The sequence below is a fragment of the Manis javanica genome, chromosome 1, assembly GCF_040802235.1.
Source record: "Manis javanica isolate MJ-LG chromosome 1, MJ_LKY, whole genome shotgun sequence".
Lineage (NCBI taxonomy): Eukaryota > Metazoa > Chordata > Mammalia > Pholidota > Manidae > Manis > Manis javanica.
The window spans coordinates 136,670,463-136,690,049 of NC_133156.1; the positions used below are offsets into that span (position 1 = coordinate 136,670,463).

Here is a 19,587-nt window from a genome sequence, read left to right on the forward strand (position 1 = left end):
TCAAATTCTTGAGAAAAAAAATGCAGTAGGTTCCTTCTTTCCAGAATACTTAGCTTTCCTTTAACTAGGAAAGGAAGGCAGGAAGGAAAAGAGGGAGGAAGGGAGAGAGAGAGGGGGAGAGAGAGAGAGAGAGAGAGAGAGAGAGAGAGAGAGAGAGAAGAGAGAAGAGGAGGAGATGAGAGGAAAAGAGAAAGGAAGGAGGGAAGGAAGGGAGGGAAAGATATATATTTACCCATTACTTTCATCAGCAATATTGTTTTCATTATTTTAAAGACAAATCACAGGCTTGATAGGAACAAGCCCAGAATATAATTACTATATAATGCATTCCTCTAAGCAAAAATAGTAGATGGAGCTACCTCTTCCCGTGCATCTTTGCTCACATTGAATTTTATCACTTATAACTGACTTGCCTGAATCTTTTGATACCAAATGATTTCAATAATATGTATATTTTGAGCTTCAAATGATATTTCCTTGTAAGTAATTGGCTCTCACATTATTTTCCATAAGCTGTTGAAAACAGTCTTTAATTTTTCCATGCATTCCACACTCAATATAAATATTTTTCATAGCTGAATTTTAGAGTCCTGTTTAACTTATTAAAAATATTTAATCTATATTATTTTTAATAGATATATAAACAAATCTGCTTGTGTTATTTTATCCTTAGTAGATGATATTCTGAAATCATTTTAATAGGGTTTTATTCATTTCCTGATCATTTCAACAGATATAGAAAGTTTCATCAGGAAAAGTATTGCCTATGGCTGCAAACAAATTACCACAAATTTAGTAGATTAAAAAATACATATTTATTTTCTCTCAATTTTGCTCAGTTTATTAATCAAGAATTCAGACATGGCATAACTAGATTCTCTGCTCTGGGATGTCTCACAAGGTGGAACAGGTGCCAGCCCAGACTGTGGTCTCATCTGAAGACTTGACTGAAGACTTCTGAGCTCACATAGTTTTTGCCAAAATTCAATTAACCAAAGGTTACTGAACATAATTTTGTCTTAATTTTCTTGCTAAATGGGTCTCTTTCTCCAAAATGGCAGCTTGTTTCACCAAAGCATATAAGCTGAAAAGACAATAAAGAGAGTTTACTGACAAAACAGAAGTCATAATCCTGTGTAACTTAATCATGGTAGAGACACCTCATTATTTGGATAAATTCTGTTAGTTCAAATCAAGTTAGTAAACAATTACACATTCAACTGGAGAGTATTAGACAAAGGCATGACAAAATGGGTAGGCTATCTTAGAATGCTGCCTATCACCAATAACATTAAATGGCAATGGTAATTTATACATGGTATTCCACATATTGAAAGCTGAGGTAGAACTGTATCTCTGTTATTTTTAGTGCCTTGCTAGTAGCAGATAGTTCAATGTTCTCATAGTTAAAAAGATTACTTGCTTAAAATTTTTTAATAATTAAAACCTCTTATATACATGGAGAAAATATTTGCAAATCATATATCTGACAAGAGGTTGACATCCATTTACATTTACATATTTACCCAATACATTAAAAACTCCTACAATCCAACAACATAAAACCACAAACAACCTAAATAAAAAATGGGCAAAGGACTTCAAAAATAATTTCTCCAAAGAAGATATGCAAATCTTGTATTTATAATAAAATAACAATATTATAAAGCACTTATTTGATTTTTTCAGCTTTATGGAAACAAAACTGACAAAATTGTATAGATATAAGGTGAACAATCTGATGTTTTGACATATGTGCACATTGGGAAATAATTGCCACAATCAAGCTAATTAACATATCCATGCTCACATAGTTAACATTTTGTCAAATTTTCTATGGCAGTTTTAAGACTATATGAATAAGCACTTTTGTGGCAATCAAAGAAAATTACAATACCTGTGGACTCTAAAGTTATAAAATTTCCTTAGAAAATTTTCAGTAAAACATTGTTGCATATATTGTCAAAAGATATTTAGATATTTAGATGTTTAAAGGAATGATAACATTGAAGTTATGAAGTTGAAAGAGAATTTGATATTGTCTTGTTCAAACATTCTCCGCTTATTGGAATGTTTGGCAATAGTAGCTAGAATATTTTCAATCTAAAAAAAATGTTACTGCAATCATTTTTGTAAATATTTGTCTCGAGTATTAAATTGAGGATATCTTAGTTCATATTTACCTTTTCAGTCTCAATCCCAAGCAGTCTGCCCCATGTTAGGTAATCAGACTTTACTTTAAAAAAATAAGGCTAGTCCTGCCCTGTTGAACCTCTGAATATTTTTTCAGTATTTGAAATATCACAAAAGTTATTTTCTTCTTCTTTATTTATTCAGCATTCAACAAATACCTATTGGATGCCTTCTACATACTGGACATGAAATAACCACTGGGTTATAGCAAAGACCAAAAAATATGTAATATGTGTCACATGGAAATTTTGTCCTGTTGGATGGATTGGACATGTAACATTGTGTAAATCTGAAGTGCTCAATGTGTTATTTTGATACATTTATATATAATGATATAATGCCCATTGTAATGATAAGTATGACATTAGATAAGTAATATATAATATTAATGTCTACAGTCACTGTACTATTATTGAAGTTTATGCTTATCAACTTAATTACAAATTTTGAAAACTAACAACCAGTTACATACATACTGTGTCATTCATTCTTTTAAAACACTCAAGTGAAAATAAAACTTGATTTTATTAGTTTGGGAAATTTTTTTATTCCTGTACTGAAAATTGTCTCCATACAATGATTTGTATAAAAAAAAAAAACTTGGTGTGGAATCCCGTGTAACTAATTGCCCATGTAAATTGAAAGATAAATAGTTACTAAAGGTAAATCACAAGTCATTTAACTTCTATTTATGAAATTATTCAAATAGAAACTCATGTTGCATTAAATGTATTAATAATTACATATAAAAATAAAGCTATGTAAGGTGTTCTTTCTGCTTCCACATTTGTTGGTGTAAATCCACTAACATTAGAAAGACAAATATATACGACAATTTGGAGTCTAAATATGAGATCCAAAATGGAAGAGGTTATTATTATACTAGGCTATAATTAGTGTAATAATTGTTTTTGCTAGAAGCATTTTTCCAATCCTTATGGCATTTTTGACAAAGTACCAATAACAATGGCTCAATTGCTTATACAAATGTGACTCAATGCATACTTATGTTGTGGAAATGTGTTATGTAAAGTGCATGGATAGTTCAGAAAGATATTAACTGAATTTTGAGATGTAATTGTCCAATGCTTAAACTGCTCAGTGAAGTGTTCTTTACACGCTCTGGAGCAGAGCCAATGTAGAACATTTCAACTATTACTTTCAATTTAGACCATCAGCTTTGGTCCATTTACTGAGGGTGAAATCAGAGCAATTGATTCTTCAGAATCTCTGCCAGTTATACCCCATATAGTTCACCCAGACCATGTGCATTCATCTGAGTGTTATTTTTGGACCTCAACAAGAATTGCTCTACCATCAACTGAACAGGCATAGACTTAGAATGAAGTTTATAATTTGAAGGGCTGAAATTGCTCAGCTAGGTAGAAAGTGACCCTTCGATAAAGGTAGAAAGTGACCCTTCAATAAATTACAGACAAAATCTCATTTAAATGAAGGCCATTAGTGTATGTAACACCTCATAATAAGGTCACTTTCCAGTCTTGTGTTACATCTCACACAAGCATTATTTGTGGATGTGAGTGATGTATTTTCAGTAACAAATATTCTTATAAGTCCCTGTCAATTTATGATCCATTTATTTAATAACTATGTTGTATTTTCTATATAGCACAAGGGCACACTAAATTTATTATACTCTGTATGTTGTTAAGTAATTATAATAATCTGTGTTATGTTTAGAAACAGAGGGGCAGCTTCTATATATGTAATCTAAATTAAAATTTAAACTATATATACCACAGTAATTAATTTGTCTCTTAGAACTAGATGGTATTGGCTAAAAAAATTACATCATCCTTAAAAAGAATTTGAATCACTTTAAACTTTTTCATTCTAATGATAAGAAATTTTAGTTGATGCAATGTATATGTATATTAAAAATATCTGTATGAACTTACTATGTGCTTGCATATATATGCATTTATTGAACAAACAGAATATCAGAGAGAAAATAATGAAAGAATAAAGTAAACATAATTTACAAACTATCAGTTCCTAGATTTAATATTTTATTTAATTTTAGAATATTTTCATGTTTTAATTGTAAAATTTTGCATTTATTTGAGAATGCAGAAAACATGTACATATGCTAAGTGATATATTTTAAGGGCAGGTAGTAAGTATATGGAATTCATTGTACTATTTATGCAACATTTTTTATGGTTATTTTTTAAAATTATGTCCCCAACATGTATAATTTAATGTCAGCTGATATGTTTTCCCATAAGTTAAACATATTTAAACCATGTAAGCATTTAACTTACATAGGTTAAACATATTTTTCCATAAAGTCAATCCTAAGCAAGTTTGATATTGTTCAGTTCAACAAACATGTATTGTACCTCTACAAGACCCCAGATCAGACTCTAAGGGTCAGATGTATTATAATAAACAAGATGGAATACCATTCCCCAAGAACTAACAAGATAACAAGACAGAGTTTATTATTTTTTAATTAATTAAGTTTTATTATGGTAAGAATAAAACATGAAGTCTCCCCTCTTAATTCTTTATCAATATACAGTACTGATAAATATAGGCACCAAGTTGTAGGACAGATCTCTAGAACATACACATCTTGCATAACTGAAAAATTAAACCTATTGAAAACATCTGCTCAGCTCCTGGCAACCCCATTGCACTCTGTTCAACTGTTTTAGATACATCCCAGAAGTGGAATCATGCAGTATTTATCCTTCTGTGACTGGCTTATTTCACCTAGCATACCACCTGCAGGTTTATCCATGTTGCCATATATAGCAGGTTTTCCCTGTTTTAAAACTGAATAGTATTCAATTGTATATGTACGCCATATTTTTTAATCCATTCATCTTTAATGTACATTAGGTTATTTCCATGTATTTTAGTATTGTAGTATACAGCATGTAGGAAAGAAAAGAGACTCCTTCTCTGCATGGGTGAGTGATGGACAAGATTTTTTAAAAATTAAAATATTAAAGATGCTCTGTCCCTACGACAATCTTCTTCTGCCCCCTCAACCTTTGCCACAAGGTAGAGGACTCTCAGGGGTCCTGAAACACTCACCCTCCGTAAATGCATTCATATTGCACATGGCACCATAACATCAACTTCTCCTCCTTGACCACTATACACTCTTTGTTTCCCCCTTACCATTTCAGGGGAGTGGGCATCTGGGCAAAATCCAGGCAGTGTGGATCAGAGGTCAGTTACAGGAGTGCCAGTCTGTCCAGGGCTCCAGTTTGGCTTATACCTTCCCAGATTGCTGTCTTTCAGAAAAAAAAAAACCAGGTCTTCACTTTTCAAAGAAGGCTTGAGAGGAAGTTTGAAATCTCTCAATGCATCGTGTAGTTACAATTTCAGGAGTTTATCTTTAGCTCAAAATGTTTTACATAGAAAGACAACTAATTTAATTAGTCTTACTCATGACCTTTTTGAGGTAGTCTCTGAGGAAATTTTAATAGCAATAGTAACATAGTAATAATAATAATAATAGTAATAATGTTAACTGATATTTATTGAACATTATTCTCTATACATCATGCACTAGGTCAAACTCTAAACATCGATTAACTTATCTCATAGATGAAGTAATTAAGGCACAGTAGTTTTCTCAATTTTGCAAGGTCACAGAGCAAGTAAATTTTGGAAGTGGAGCAGATTCAGAACCTCCTGCCAAAGACGGATCTCCTAAGTGCAATATTCTAAGTCCTTCCTAATTTAATAAATACTGTCATGTTATGGAAGTTGAACTCATTAATTCTCATCTTATTAGGTAATGGGTATGGAATTTTCTTGGAGGCTTTTTCACCAACTAAAGGATGATCATATTATTTTTTAAATATCTATTAATTTGGTAAGTTATTGGATTTTCTAAAATTGAAAAGAGAGCAGAGTAAGAGTGAGAGACAAAGAACAAACGTAAGGGAAAATCTTTTCCAGAAAACTGTTTTTCAATAAATATAGAAGAAATGATAGAAGAGAAAACAATGATTTTGAGTTCTCAATGAAGAAATTGATTACTGTAAGTATCCTCAATCCGGGCTAAAATAACTGGTGAACGTTTGCTGGGAAAGAGGATCTAGAGGTCTGGAGGTTTAGAGTATTCATATGAACTATAATTTCTTATTTATCAAAGGAAAGAGGGCCTTTATAATGGAGAGTTTTCAGAGAAACCACCTAATTCAAGTGACTCAATTGGGAAAAAAGACATTTAATCATGCAGTGGAAATTAAAGAACAAAAGCTCTACTGCATTCCTCAGAAACAAAAAATTGAGATGAATCAAATCAAGTGGGGGGAATTAGAGAAATTCTAATAGTGGGAGGAGCTTGTAAACAATCTAGTAGCCTACATTATTCAAATATGTCAATGATCTAAAAACATAAAACAAGAGGAAAGTGCTCTGATTAAGAGATTAAGGAACCCAATGCAATATATGCTCCCTGATTGGATCCCAGATTTAAAAAAAGAAATCTATGAAGAATGTTCTGGGGATAATTAGGAAAATATGATTACGGACTGCAAATTAAGTAATACTATCATATCAATGACAAATATTTGAGATATAATAATGGTATCATGGTTATGAAGGAAAATAATTCCTGGACAAATAATGACATTTTTCTTAGGAACTGTTTTCTTAAGAATATTGAGGAGTAAGGGGTCATGATGATTGTAACTTATTTTTTGATCATTTAGAGATAAAACTTTCATCTGTGTGTGTGTGTAGAGAAAGAGAGAGAAAGAGAGGGCAAATGAAGAAATCTACAAATATATTAGCAACAAGGGAGGGGTATGCTGGAAGGTATTATATAATTCTTTCAAATTTTCTGTATGTTTAAACTTGTCCATGATAAATCGGAATAAAAAAAGCTATACATATATGGGTGTAGATGTACCATCTCACCATGCAATATTCAATATTCCTCAGACACTTTATGCTCAGGTTAACCTGAAACGTGTAAGTAATGCCAGGATGCAGCTGCTAAAATACCACAAAGAAAAAAAATCAGTCATAAAAGTATTTTTTAGTTGTGGTGATATTTTGGCAAATATTCAGTAAGTATTTTATAAAACCGTGTGTTTAGATCAACACTTTAAATTATCCTAACGCTTTGGTTCTCCGCTTTCTCCTCTTTACCATTAGCCTCAAGAACATTCATTATGCTCCTCTTTCATTATTTGCCTTAATAATTTTCTCCTCCTTTGCTTAAATAGTTTTATTCCCCCTGAAATCGGTTATCCTCACATGAATTCAAATTTAGTTTTTCTTTTCTTTCAGAAAATCTATAGATTTGTAGTTCCATGTCAATGTGTGTTAAAATTCAAATTTATAGAAAACATTTCCCATCTTATAATGGCACCAGTGAAGCTCTAAAAGTGATCTGTTTTTAGTCTTCTTTACTTCAATATAATGTTAGCTTTCTTGCACGTTTTAATAGCTTGCAGAGTGGGTCGTGTTTAGTTAGAAGTCAGGCCAGAGAATAAGGTTTTGAAGAATTGTGTTTATACAAACTTATTTTATGTAATACTATACTCACAGAATGTATATTAGTGTGTTGGTGTATGTAAATATATACATACCATAAAATATACCTTTTGGGGAATATAATGAACAGAGTTTTAATTTTGTATTTGGACTTTTATGTGAAAATTAATTGTTACTGGTAGGAAACTGGCAGACTGCTTCCAAATGAGACAATAGTGTCATAGAAAGCAGGGACTTTTAACTTCAAAAAAATAATGAGTTGGCAGATATTTTATGTTTGAAGGTGTTACCTGCAATCTGGGTAATTAGAAAACTGATTAGTTATGGTAAAACTATTTTTATCACTGTATAAAAATTTAGATATGGGGAATTGAATACTTACAAAGAATTGTACATATATAGGAAGCATTGAAACACAGTAGCATGAAAGCTCTCTAGAGCTGTGTATCACTTTTCTATTGCTGCTTAACAAACTGCCACAAACTTAGAAGCTTAAAACAATGTAAAGTTATTACCAGGGTCTCCAAGTGTGAAGATTCCAGGCATTGGTTAGCTGGACCCTCTCCCTGAGATCTTGCCATGCTGAAATCAAGGTATCAGACAAGGGTAGTTGTTTCATTTTGGGCTCAGAACCTTTTCCAAGTTCATGTAGCTGATGGCAGAATTTACTTCCTTGTTTACAGCTTTGGAGCTTCCAGAGACAGTGTCTTCAAGACCAGGAGCTAACTGACTGGACGTGGCATCCCATCTCTTTTTAAGACTCATCTGATTAGGTCAGACCCACCTTAATAAGGTCTTTTCAATGAATTTAAGTTGATTCTTTCATAACCTAATCACAAGAATGATATCCCATTATATTCACTGGCTCTTCCTGTACTCAATGGGGAGGGGACTATACAAGGCAAGTACATCAGGGGCAGGAATCAGGGGACAGTTTTAGAATGTCACCTACCCCAACAGGTATTGGAAAACTCAGACTCAACTAGTGACTATACCACCAGTGTTTGGCTTTGGGAAAGGTTGACAAAGAAATCCCTTAAATTGTTTAAACGCATTTAGTTAAAACATGTGAACATGGAGATGATCTTCCAAACATTTCAGTTCCCATTCAAAACTGTATGATGCAGTTAAATGTCCAAGGATTTACTTACTGTTTCTTCTGTGCGCTGAAACATATCTAACTGAAATAGAGAATTTCTAACTGAAATTGATGTCCACCTTTATTCTCTCACTGTTCTGTAGGTGAGTTCAAAATTAAGGTGTAAAAATGGTTGCACTCTAGTGAAAGACCAGGGAAGATCTGTCCCTTATCTCCTACAGCCTTGGGTGGCTCTGGGTGTTCTACAGCCTGTGGCTGCCTCACTCCAATTTCTGCCTCTGTGATAATATTGCTTCTCCTCTTCTCTCTGTCTTGTCTCTGAGTGTTTTATATAAGGACACCTGCTGCTGGACTTAAGGTACACCTGGATAATGCAGAATGATCACCTTATCCCAAGAAATTTAACTTACATCTGCAGTGACCCTTTTTTCCAAATATGGTTATATTACAGGTTCCTGGAATTCAGATGTAGGCACATCTTTTTTTGGAGGCTATCATTTAACCAGCTATAATGACTACCTCAAAATTTCATTGACTAAGTACACTACCAGGTACTTGGTAAATATTCTTACCTGAGAAAGCAGGTGTGATATTCACCTGGTATAAATTGTTTTGGACATCCTGGTTAACAATCTTCAGCATCTCTATCTATGACTGGTCTTCATCTTAATTTTCTCAATGTCTCTTTTGTGTCTTAGACATTTTGAACTTGAATGCTATGAGATTATACACATAACACATTTTGAATTTTTTTTCTGATTTTCTCTGTCAACCCATTCTTGCTTTATTTATCCACCTTTTACCCAATGAATATGAAAAATATCAACGCATTCTTTAACCGTCTGAGTGCCTCCCAGATTTTGCCAGTATGGAGTTCCAACAGAGAACAGAGAAAGGAAAGAGATTCATTAGCTTCATTTTGGAGATTAGTTCTCTGCCTGTGTCTGTTACAGTCTCTTTCTCTCTGTAGGGTTTACTGTATGGACACTGTCCTTTGACTGGTAGCTTCTGTCAGTTGGCCCTTGCCACACAGCTCTTGCGTTCTTGTAACTCTGGCAGAAAAATCCCAGGGCAAAATACCTTTGAATCAGTCAAAAGGAGAACAAGTGGGAGAAACCCACTTATCTGTTACAAGCACTCCACTTCTGCTCGCCCGTGTCTCTTGTGACTTGGCTGCAGAAGAAGAGGCTCCACCCAGCCTCACCGGTCCAGCTTCCCTTGTAATTACCTGTTATTATGGAGATGGATTACTTCTCTCCAACCCTTGGAAACGCCTACTGATATGGAGATGCACTAAGGCCAGGTGAAAGATTTTGGAAATATTGCAGTTCTACCCACAGTTCTCCAGGTCCCCACAAACACTCCCTTGGTGGCACCTTCAAGCACAGGAGAGTTTGCAGGATCCATGCCACCGCAGTACCAGAGCACCCCTTGCAGCTGCCCTACATCCTACCCATACCTGTGGGGAGAGAACTTGTTTCCAGCCCTCCTCATATTATACAATTTAAGAGTGATGTTCATGTCTCAAGAGGAATTCTAACTGAAACAGAATATTGTCTCGCCTGAAAGTTTCACAAAAATGGAGAAAAAGTCCTATTTTCCAAGAATGGAAGAATATAATGAAAAACTTACAAAACAACCTTATGTGTCAAGCAGAATCTTTTAAAAATCCTAGGAGATTTTGAGGTGCATACAATTTCTGTTATCATAAGTCAAAAATAAGTTTGAAGAATTTTAAGAAGCTCAGTACTGAGTAATACCAAGCAGAGTGGAAAATGAGAATGAGACCCAGGTCTTGAAGTAAAGTTTACATAAGAATTGTTTGAACCTTAATTCAATCTCTGTATTTAGGTGTCAGAAATGCTGGAAAAAATAGATTCCTATCTTTCTGCATACTTACATCTGCATACGCACCGATTCTTATGAAGTAGGAGTCTGGAACAGTTTTCCACATAAAATCTGGGAAATTCCAGGAATAAGAAGGCATCCCATATAATTACAAGGGAATTTAAAAAAAAATCCTGACATCCCTTCCAGCTGGTCTCACTCTTCAGTGAAGTACACATAACACACACATAACACACACACACACACACACACTGTTAATGGAGTTTTTATTGCTTGAATTTAAGAATATAAAGTTAGACATGTTATATGTTTGAGAAAATACTTTAATATTAGAGGAACCAAAATAGATACCCAAACAGAAAGGCCTGGAAGGGTTTGGGGAATTAGAGGCAAAGACAACTCAGGGATGAAAAGGAAAACTTAAAAAGAAAGCAAGTAGTATTCTTAGAGTCAAGAAAAAAATATTCTAGCTCTGCAATTAGAGCAATACATAAGATAAAGGGAAGTAAGAAAGATCTCAAAATATGTCCTTCTTCCTTCTTTATGATATAAAGGATGAATTTATGAAACTTCTCAGGAAATACAGTAAAAATAAAGAAGCAGAAAATAAAAGATAAAACAAAATAGGAGATGTGCTAAAATGTCCAATACTCAGATATTGTAAAATGAGAAAAGAGAGAATACAATAAGCACATTTTCAAAGACAAAATATAAGAAAAATTCAAAATTGAAAAGCAAGCTTTTACAGGTTGAAAGTGCCCAACATTTGGCAAGCACAATGAATGAAAGGATGCTTGGTTCAAAGATGTCTCATTAACATTTGTGAACAAGAATAAAGGGTGGGGGAAACAAATTGATCAAATATGATCAAATAAGGATTAAGAGTCAAAGTGTAGCTAGAACCATAATCAGCAAAGCAGAAAGTCAGGAAAAAGTGAGAAGATACCTTCAAACTTCTAAGGAAATGAGATTTCCAATCTATAAATCTTTTTCCAAATTATCCATCCAACAGAAGTTTAAGGGAAAAAGTTACCTTCTGACATACAGATCCTCAAAATTTTATGTCCCCTTTCTTCTAAGGAAGTTCTTGGAGGAAACAACTAAAAAAGATAATGAGAGTTAGGAAATAGAAAATAAAAACCTTTGGATATGGAAGTAATGGGATGTCCTTCTGTGACCATTTTACTACAGGCCTGGGGAGAGACTAATTCAGGAGTTCATCTATGAGAAAATAAATGGAATCAATGGGTATCTAGGCCTTTTAAGTATTTAAGAAAAATTGTGATTTGTTTATATATCTGTTGAAAGAGTTGAGGAAATTTAAAAATAGGAATAAAATAAACTATAGGAAAAGATATAGTCACCATTTCACTATAGATACCTTTTTATCAACTATTCATGTTATATACCTTAAACTTATACAATTTCTAAATAAAAATTAAGTTATTTAAGGGTATTTTAAAATTAGAACAGGAATTGAAAATCAAATAGAAGATATTTTATAACTATTTTCAGAGACAGAACTAACAAGTACTTTACATGCTCTAGTAATGCAAACCTATCTCTAATTCTGTAAATTCTTGGAGATATGATTGGATATACAGTTGTTAAAATCATATAATTAACTTGTCCCCAAGAGAATCTACTGCATGTTTAATCAAGTATCAGTCTTAGACTTCATCCATGTCTGAGAATTAGTGTCAGGGACTTCAGTGTGGTTTATTGGTTCATTTCTTTTGTTTACTTATATTTTTCCTTATTTAAGTCTCCCAATTAAAACTCTCAAGATTTTATTAATACACTTTTATGTATTAATGGATTGTAATCCACACATCTCCACATACACACACTTAAAATGTGAGGCTAGAAGTAAAATTGAATGTTTTTTCTCAAACACATTCTGTACTCTCCAAACTATTACAAGGCACATATTAGTTAGAGTACACATGAAAATATTACAAAATATTATTAAATAGAATGAATTTACTAATAAAGCAAATATGAAAATATTACAAAAAATCATGTAACAAGTTCCAAATTCATTCCTGCTATCATTCATTCTTCCCTGTCCAAGTGTCAGAGAAAATGCCCCAATACTGGGCCCTATTACCCAAATGAAGAACATTTTCCTAGAACTCCAGTGGTAAACTGAAGGACTCTTTCTGTTGGCTCTGACATTTAGGCTCTTATTGCCACAAGCCCCTGGTCCCTGCTCTGTCCCACTGTCATCGCTGTGCTCTCTCAAGTCACCTGAAAGAATCAAACCTCTATTCCGCACTTGGGGCATCAGCTTTCCCTTTGCCAAGCTCTTCACCACTTCCACTTCCTTCATTGCTCCTTATGTTGCACTTTCCTTTGCACTTACCCTGTTACAATTCCGACCTACCAAAAAAAATCTACTTGAGAAGATAACAGATGAATATACTTGGGCACCTGAGCTGGAGAGTCTGATATGATAGTTTCCAGCATCCCTCCAGCGATGTTTCATTACACTCAGGCTGCATTCCCCGTGGCTCTCCTGGTTTCAGCACTGTGTTGTCTCTCTGCAGCTTTGATTCTCATGTCAGCCTAAACAGGTTATTCATATAGATCACCGAAAAGAGAATGGAAGTGGGTCTGAAGTCATTAATCACACCTGCATAGAGGCTTAATCTCCTTTTGTCTATTTTATCATATCTTGAAATTTCTCTGTCTTATATAGAGAGATCAAAGCAGTCAATTATTGTATAACCAAAAAAACTCACTGAAAATATGTTGACTCAGTTAATGAGGGAAGAACAATATGTGGGAATAAATTCCACCCTTCCTGAGTGCTGACTATTCCCAAAGTATGCAAGGGAGACATGAGTGAATAAAACTGGGCTCTTTCAATTACTGAAAGATAAAATGTAACACTCTACATTCTATCTCTAAATACTACTAATTTTATAGAACATTGCTTACATTATACTTGTTCCCTAATCCTTTTCTAGAATCAGTAGTGAAAATTGCTACTTTCTTTCCTTCTGCTCATATACCAAATTATATTATGGCAATTATATGGTATCGTAATAATCAACTTAATCAACCTGAAAATGATTATAATGAGACTAATGTATTTGGCAGAAAGCAATACTTTCATAATCGAGGACTCTAAAATGTCCTTTTCACTGAGCAATCAGTTCAAGTGCATATTTTTTCACTTTGAGTTTATTCTACAGTCACAAGACTCACACTGGTAGAAAATAAATCTCACCATTTCAGAGATCTATTCAAACACTCCCAAACCGACTCATTTTTTAAAGACTGGAATCCAAGTCCTCTTTTTGGCATTTAAAGCACCTAAAAGGAGTGTATAATTATTCTTTAGATACCTTTAATGACAAAGGATGATGAAGGCAAGGGAGCCACTAGGATGACTGAGTGGCCTTTACGTTTCTGCTTATGTCTGTGTGCCTTTTTCTGAAATAACAGCCACTGTGCCATTCAAAAATAAGCTTGAACATAACCTTTAGCATGGGTGGTCTCCATCTTCATTCTACCTCCTGATACCGCCCGGTAATCGCTGAAACTCCACCTCAGAGGTTAGAGTAGATACATGATTTTGAAGTGCCATTTCTTAATTTAAACCAAACTCTGGGTCAAATTTATTTAATAGCTTCACCTTTCAAGAAGGTGGGGTTTTTTTTCTTGCATAGACTAAGCAACAGAGCTGACCTTATTCATATAATAAAAGGTCATCCTGTCACATAAGCTTACAAACATTCCAAAATAAGCTCATTAGCAAATAATGATGCCAAAAGAGTAACTTTTTTAATGTCAGTAAATACATTCTACATCATTCTGGTAATTTGTGAAAAGTTGTATAATTATCAGAGGTACACCTTCCCTGCAGGGAAATAAAAAAAATCTATAATACTGTTAAAGTTATATTTAAAACATAAAACAAATCAATAATTCTTCTTTCTCAAGGAAGGTATGAAAGATTTTTAATGAGATTCTGAACTTTAAATGATGTATTTACATAAGACTCTACTGCTTTATAATGAGAATGAAAAGGTGGTAAACAAATTTCAGTAAGATAACCTGTGATTTAATTCTATGTCTCCAAATTACCTCAGAAATAATTCTTCCTTCTCAAGCATATACACACACACACATTTAAGACAGGGATGTTAAATGAAAACAAAAATCACCATTGTTCAAATGGTGTCTGTTCTGTGTACTATAGACCTTAGAATGTGTTTGGCCATGCCAACAAAAAACTACTGAATTGTACTAACAACAGTCTAGGTTAACAAATTTCCCAAATACCCACATGGGATTATGCAGTTTTTTTTTTAAGTTGTGCTTAAGTAGAAATTAAACAGATTGCAGTTATTAGATAACATAATGGTAAAATACAATGAAATGGGTATTTGAAGCTTTTCTAAAATGAAGCACTACTTTAGTAATAAATGATTTTATCTTTCATCTATTTTCAATAACTGAGAATCATTTGAAAGAATAAATTAAAGATGGAGATCAGAGAAAATATTCCATTAATAAGGAACTTCGCAGTAAAGAAAAGGAAGCATGGAACAATATAGCAAAGAACAAAAATACCCTTTTTAAGGTTTATATTTGAAGGATCTTACCATTCTCGACTGAGAAAATGCAAAGTAGCCATTATTTACATATGTTTTGGGGACCAAGAATTTTTTCCTAAGGTTCTGAAGAATGTTTAAAGTAAAACCCCATTCCAGAGAGAGTAATCTATGAAGACAAGAGTGAACATAGGGTATATTTCCCAAATAATAAATGATTTTATCTTTCATCTCTTTTCAATATGTAGTATTAAAATTAGTTTGAAATACATCATACATTTTAATGTGTGCTTATTGACATATTTGACCAAAGTTCAATTTTATAAATGGTTACTTCAACACTTAGAAAGAATAAATGACCTGAATAAAGTTTCTAGGTTAAAATGCGATGAGATTAGAATAACACTCTTGTATAATAACAGTTCTAGTAAGATTTAACAGCTACAGTGACCCTATGCTTAGATGATTATCACTTATATTAAGCCCCTAAAATGACTTCTCTCTCTCTCCTGTTTTCTAGCCACTTCCTTAAACCCTATGGCCTCAGATACTTGACATTCTAAAATCTCAGGGAATTTAAAGAGGAAGAAATATTTATAAATGATAATTACTTGATTTTTCATTGAATGAAATGAAAAACCAGAACAGAATCCATGAAACCTGTCATGTCATGTCTTGTGTAAGAAATGAATTATGAAAACTTTTTTTATCTTTGGAATTTTTCAAGGAGAAATGGTATAAATATAGATGGTAGCCAAAAAATCCCCTTGAGATAATTATACTGCAAAGCCATGATAATAAAAACAGTATGTTACTAGCATAAAAATAAACACAAAGATCAATGGAACAGAACTGACAGCCCAGAAACAAACCTTCACATAAACACTAATATTTGACAAAGGCTCCAAAAACACTCAATGGGGAAAAGATCATCTCTTCAGTAAATGGTATTGAAAGAACTGCATAATCACATGCAGAAGAATAGAATTGGTTCCCTTTTGTACACCAATCAAAATTAAATCAAAATGGAATTAATACTTAAGCATAAGAGATGAAACCACAAAAAAACTAGAAGAAAATATAAGGAAAAACCTCCTTGATACTGCTCTTGACAATAATATTTCAAATATGATACAAAAATCACAAGCCACAAAAGTAAAAGTAAATATGTAGGACTATATCAAACTAAAAAGTTTTTGCACTGCAAAATAAATAATCAACAAAATGAAGACAACCTATAGAGTAGGAGATATTTGTGAGCATATAAAGAACTCATACAACTCAACAGCAAAAATAATCAAACAATCAGATTTAAAAATGGGCAGAGGACCTGAACAGACATTTCTCAGAAGACAAGCAAATATCTAGCATGTACATGAAAAGACACTCAACATCATTCACCATCAGTGAAATGCAAATGAGAACCACAAGATATCACCTCACACCTGTTAGAATGACTGTCATCCAGAAAAAAAACAAGAGCCAATGAGGATGTAGAGTAAAAGGAACCATTGTGCCTTGTTGAAGGGCATGTAAATTAACCACCCATTATAGAAAACAGTATAGAGATTCCTCAGAAAATTATAAGTAGTATTATCATATGATCTAGCAATTGCACTTTTGGATATCTATCCAAAGGAAGTGAAATCAGGACTATGTAGTGATATCTATATTCATGTGAAACATTAGTCACAATGTAAGATATGGAAATGACCTAAAGGTTCATCTATAGATGAACAGATAAAGAAAATATGGTATATATATAGAGAGAGTGGAATATTATTCAGCCATGTGAAAAAGGAAATCCCTCCCTTGTGACAATATAGGTAAAGGTGAGGGCATTATGCTAAGTGAAATAAGTCAGATAGAGAAAGACGGGTACTGTATGATGTATTTCACTCATATGTGCAATGTATAAAGTTCAATTCTTAGAAACAGAGAGTGAAATGGTGGTTGCCAGGGACTGGGGGACAGAAGAAACAAGAAAGGAATGGCAGAAGAAATGTTGGTCAAAGGGTACTAACTTCAAGTTATAAAATTAATAAGGTCTGACAATCTAATGCTTAGTATTGTGATTATAACTAACAATACTGTACGTATATTTGAAAATTGCTAAGCGTCTATACTGAATGTTCTCATCACACACAAACACAAATGGTAATTTATGAGGTGATGAAGATACTGTAACACTACTGTGGTAAGCATTTCACAATATATATGCGATTGTATAATCATACAATAGATTGTGTAATCATAAATTTACACAATGGTATCTATCAATTATATCTCAATAAAACTAGGAAAAATTTTATGAAGGTTTCTTATTATCTTATTTTATAAACTTAATAATTAGCCCCGTACTAGTGGAGATAGTCATGCTATATTGCTGTTTCCATTGCCCTTTTCTATTAGGACTGACCCAAATATAAAGTATGTTTTAGGTTCTTCCCTGTTGGGAAGTATCTAGTCACTGCAAAAATAAATTTAGATCCTTATCTAACATATTTGGTTTCAAAATTGACTTTTCCACAAGTAACTCAGTATAAGATAAATGTTAGTCCACAACTTTCATTAATATGATTTTAATGCACATTTAGCAAAGCAGAAAAAAAAACCCTAATCTCTTTAAAAGTAAATATTTAAATAAAGGAAGAAATCAATTTTATACAGTAAGGAAACAGAAAACAATAAAATTTCTTGTCAATACAACTCTAGTGACCACTATATCTTTTTGTTTGCACCAATGCATCAACATCAGTTTTGCTGGCTGACGATATATTCATAGCAATTTCACAGGGTTCTGAGTACAGACTGACCTTTATTCTTCACCAAAGAAGAAAAGATAGTAACCTAATATAGAATAAAAAGAACTTGCACTAGAAACACTGTGAATAATTCATTTTTCTTATCTGTATTATATTGTTTGTCACAAAATTTCCCGTTTTTATATTGATATAATTTTTATTCAATTTTTTCAAATTTATTTTTAAGCAGTTTAGTCTTGTCACTTCTCTTTATACCATAACTGTAATTTCCATGGATTGGAATTGGGATACTTTCTATGCTTTATTCTCCAACACTTCTATGGTGTAATTCAAGCTGATCATCAACATGTTTCTTTTTAATTATATATCCAACTAATGAGAAAATGTCCTCCTAAGTGACTGAGGTTAAATGTCATTTAACTATTATCTAAAAGATACTCTGAGGGAATGCTGTCCTTAATCACAAGATCTGAACCATATAGCCAACTTTATTTCAGGTGAAATTATGGAAAATCTACTCATAGTATACATTCTACCCTTCCATAACAATTTCTTTTCCTTATATTCAAATTGTGACATTAAAGACATCTAGTAATCAACTTTTTAAAAGTGAAATTACCTAGTAAACCTGGTGTCTGAAGAAAACTAAAATAGAATTAGATTCTCAAAAGCAAATTAAAGTAGGTCCGAAAATTTCTTCATACATTCATTTTCTAGAAAAATCACTTCAAGTTTAAGAACAAAGATCACTATGATTTAAGAAGAGGATATGGATCAATGAGTTATATGATGATATCAAAAGACAATGATAAATCTGTGCTTTTTGCAGCAATAGGTTTTATTTTGAAACCTAAAAGTAATGATAAAATTAAATTTTATACAAAATAAAATGTTATAATCAGATATATTTATTGGATTAGTAACATCCAACAGTTTAGAAGACATGTTATGGAAACTAACCTGTATGTTTCCCTCCCATTGAATCCTTGAGTGCTTCCTGAAAACTAGGTGGTGGGATTACATTTACTGTTACTATAACTGTCATAGTCAGCTGGCTTTACTGAAAGAAAATACCACAGACTGGGTGACTTAAGCAATTGAACATTATTCCCTTACAGCTTTGAAGGCTAAAAATCCAGTATCAAGTTTCTAGCATGGATAGTTTCTGGTGGGGTATCTATTCCTGGCTTGTAGACAGCCACTTTCTCACTGTGTTGCACATGATAAAGAAAGAGAGAGAGAGAGAGAAATTGAGAGAGAAATGGAATATATTCTGATGTCTCATCTTACAGGGACACTAATTCCATTATTGACGGCCTCATTTTCATGACTTCATCTAAATCTCTCTCCCTCGAAGGCCTCGCCTCCGAATACAGTAAAATGGTGGGATTAGGGCTTCAACATATGTATTTGTGGAGGATACAATTAAGTTGATTAAAGTTAAATGAATTAACTTCCTTAATTTTCACAGCGATCCAAAAAGTGGGTGAAATTATTTCTCTCACGTTATAGGTTTGAAAAGTGAAGCAGAGAGGTGTTCTGCTGGCCAGTCACACAGTTAGAAAGTAAGAGAGTTTATATCAGAACAGAGGCAGTCATGTCTCAAGGGTCTGTGCTCATGATACAC

The 19,587-nt window shown here is 33.1% G+C and overlaps 1 long non-coding RNA gene across 2 annotated transcripts; it reads right to left on the reverse strand.

Moving 5' to 3' along the window:
- Nucleotides 1-808: 808 nt before the first annotated feature.
- Nucleotides 809-18,971, reverse strand: LOC140849043 (uncharacterized). 2 transcript variants are annotated; one of them, XR_012130501.1, is made up of 6 exons: nt 18,921-18,971; nt 13,064-13,198; nt 11,664-11,730; nt 8,199-8,265; nt 5,347-5,462; nt 809-1,084 (listed from the first exon to the last, which is right to left on the reverse strand). It is a non-coding gene; the product is annotated as an uncharacterized lncRNA (long non-coding RNA). The 2 variants fall into 2 exon arrangements; XR_012130503.1 differs by lacking the exon at nt 18,921-18,971 and adding an exon at nt 15,247-15,366.
- Between the last annotated feature and the right edge of the window lie 616 nt (nt 18,972-19,587).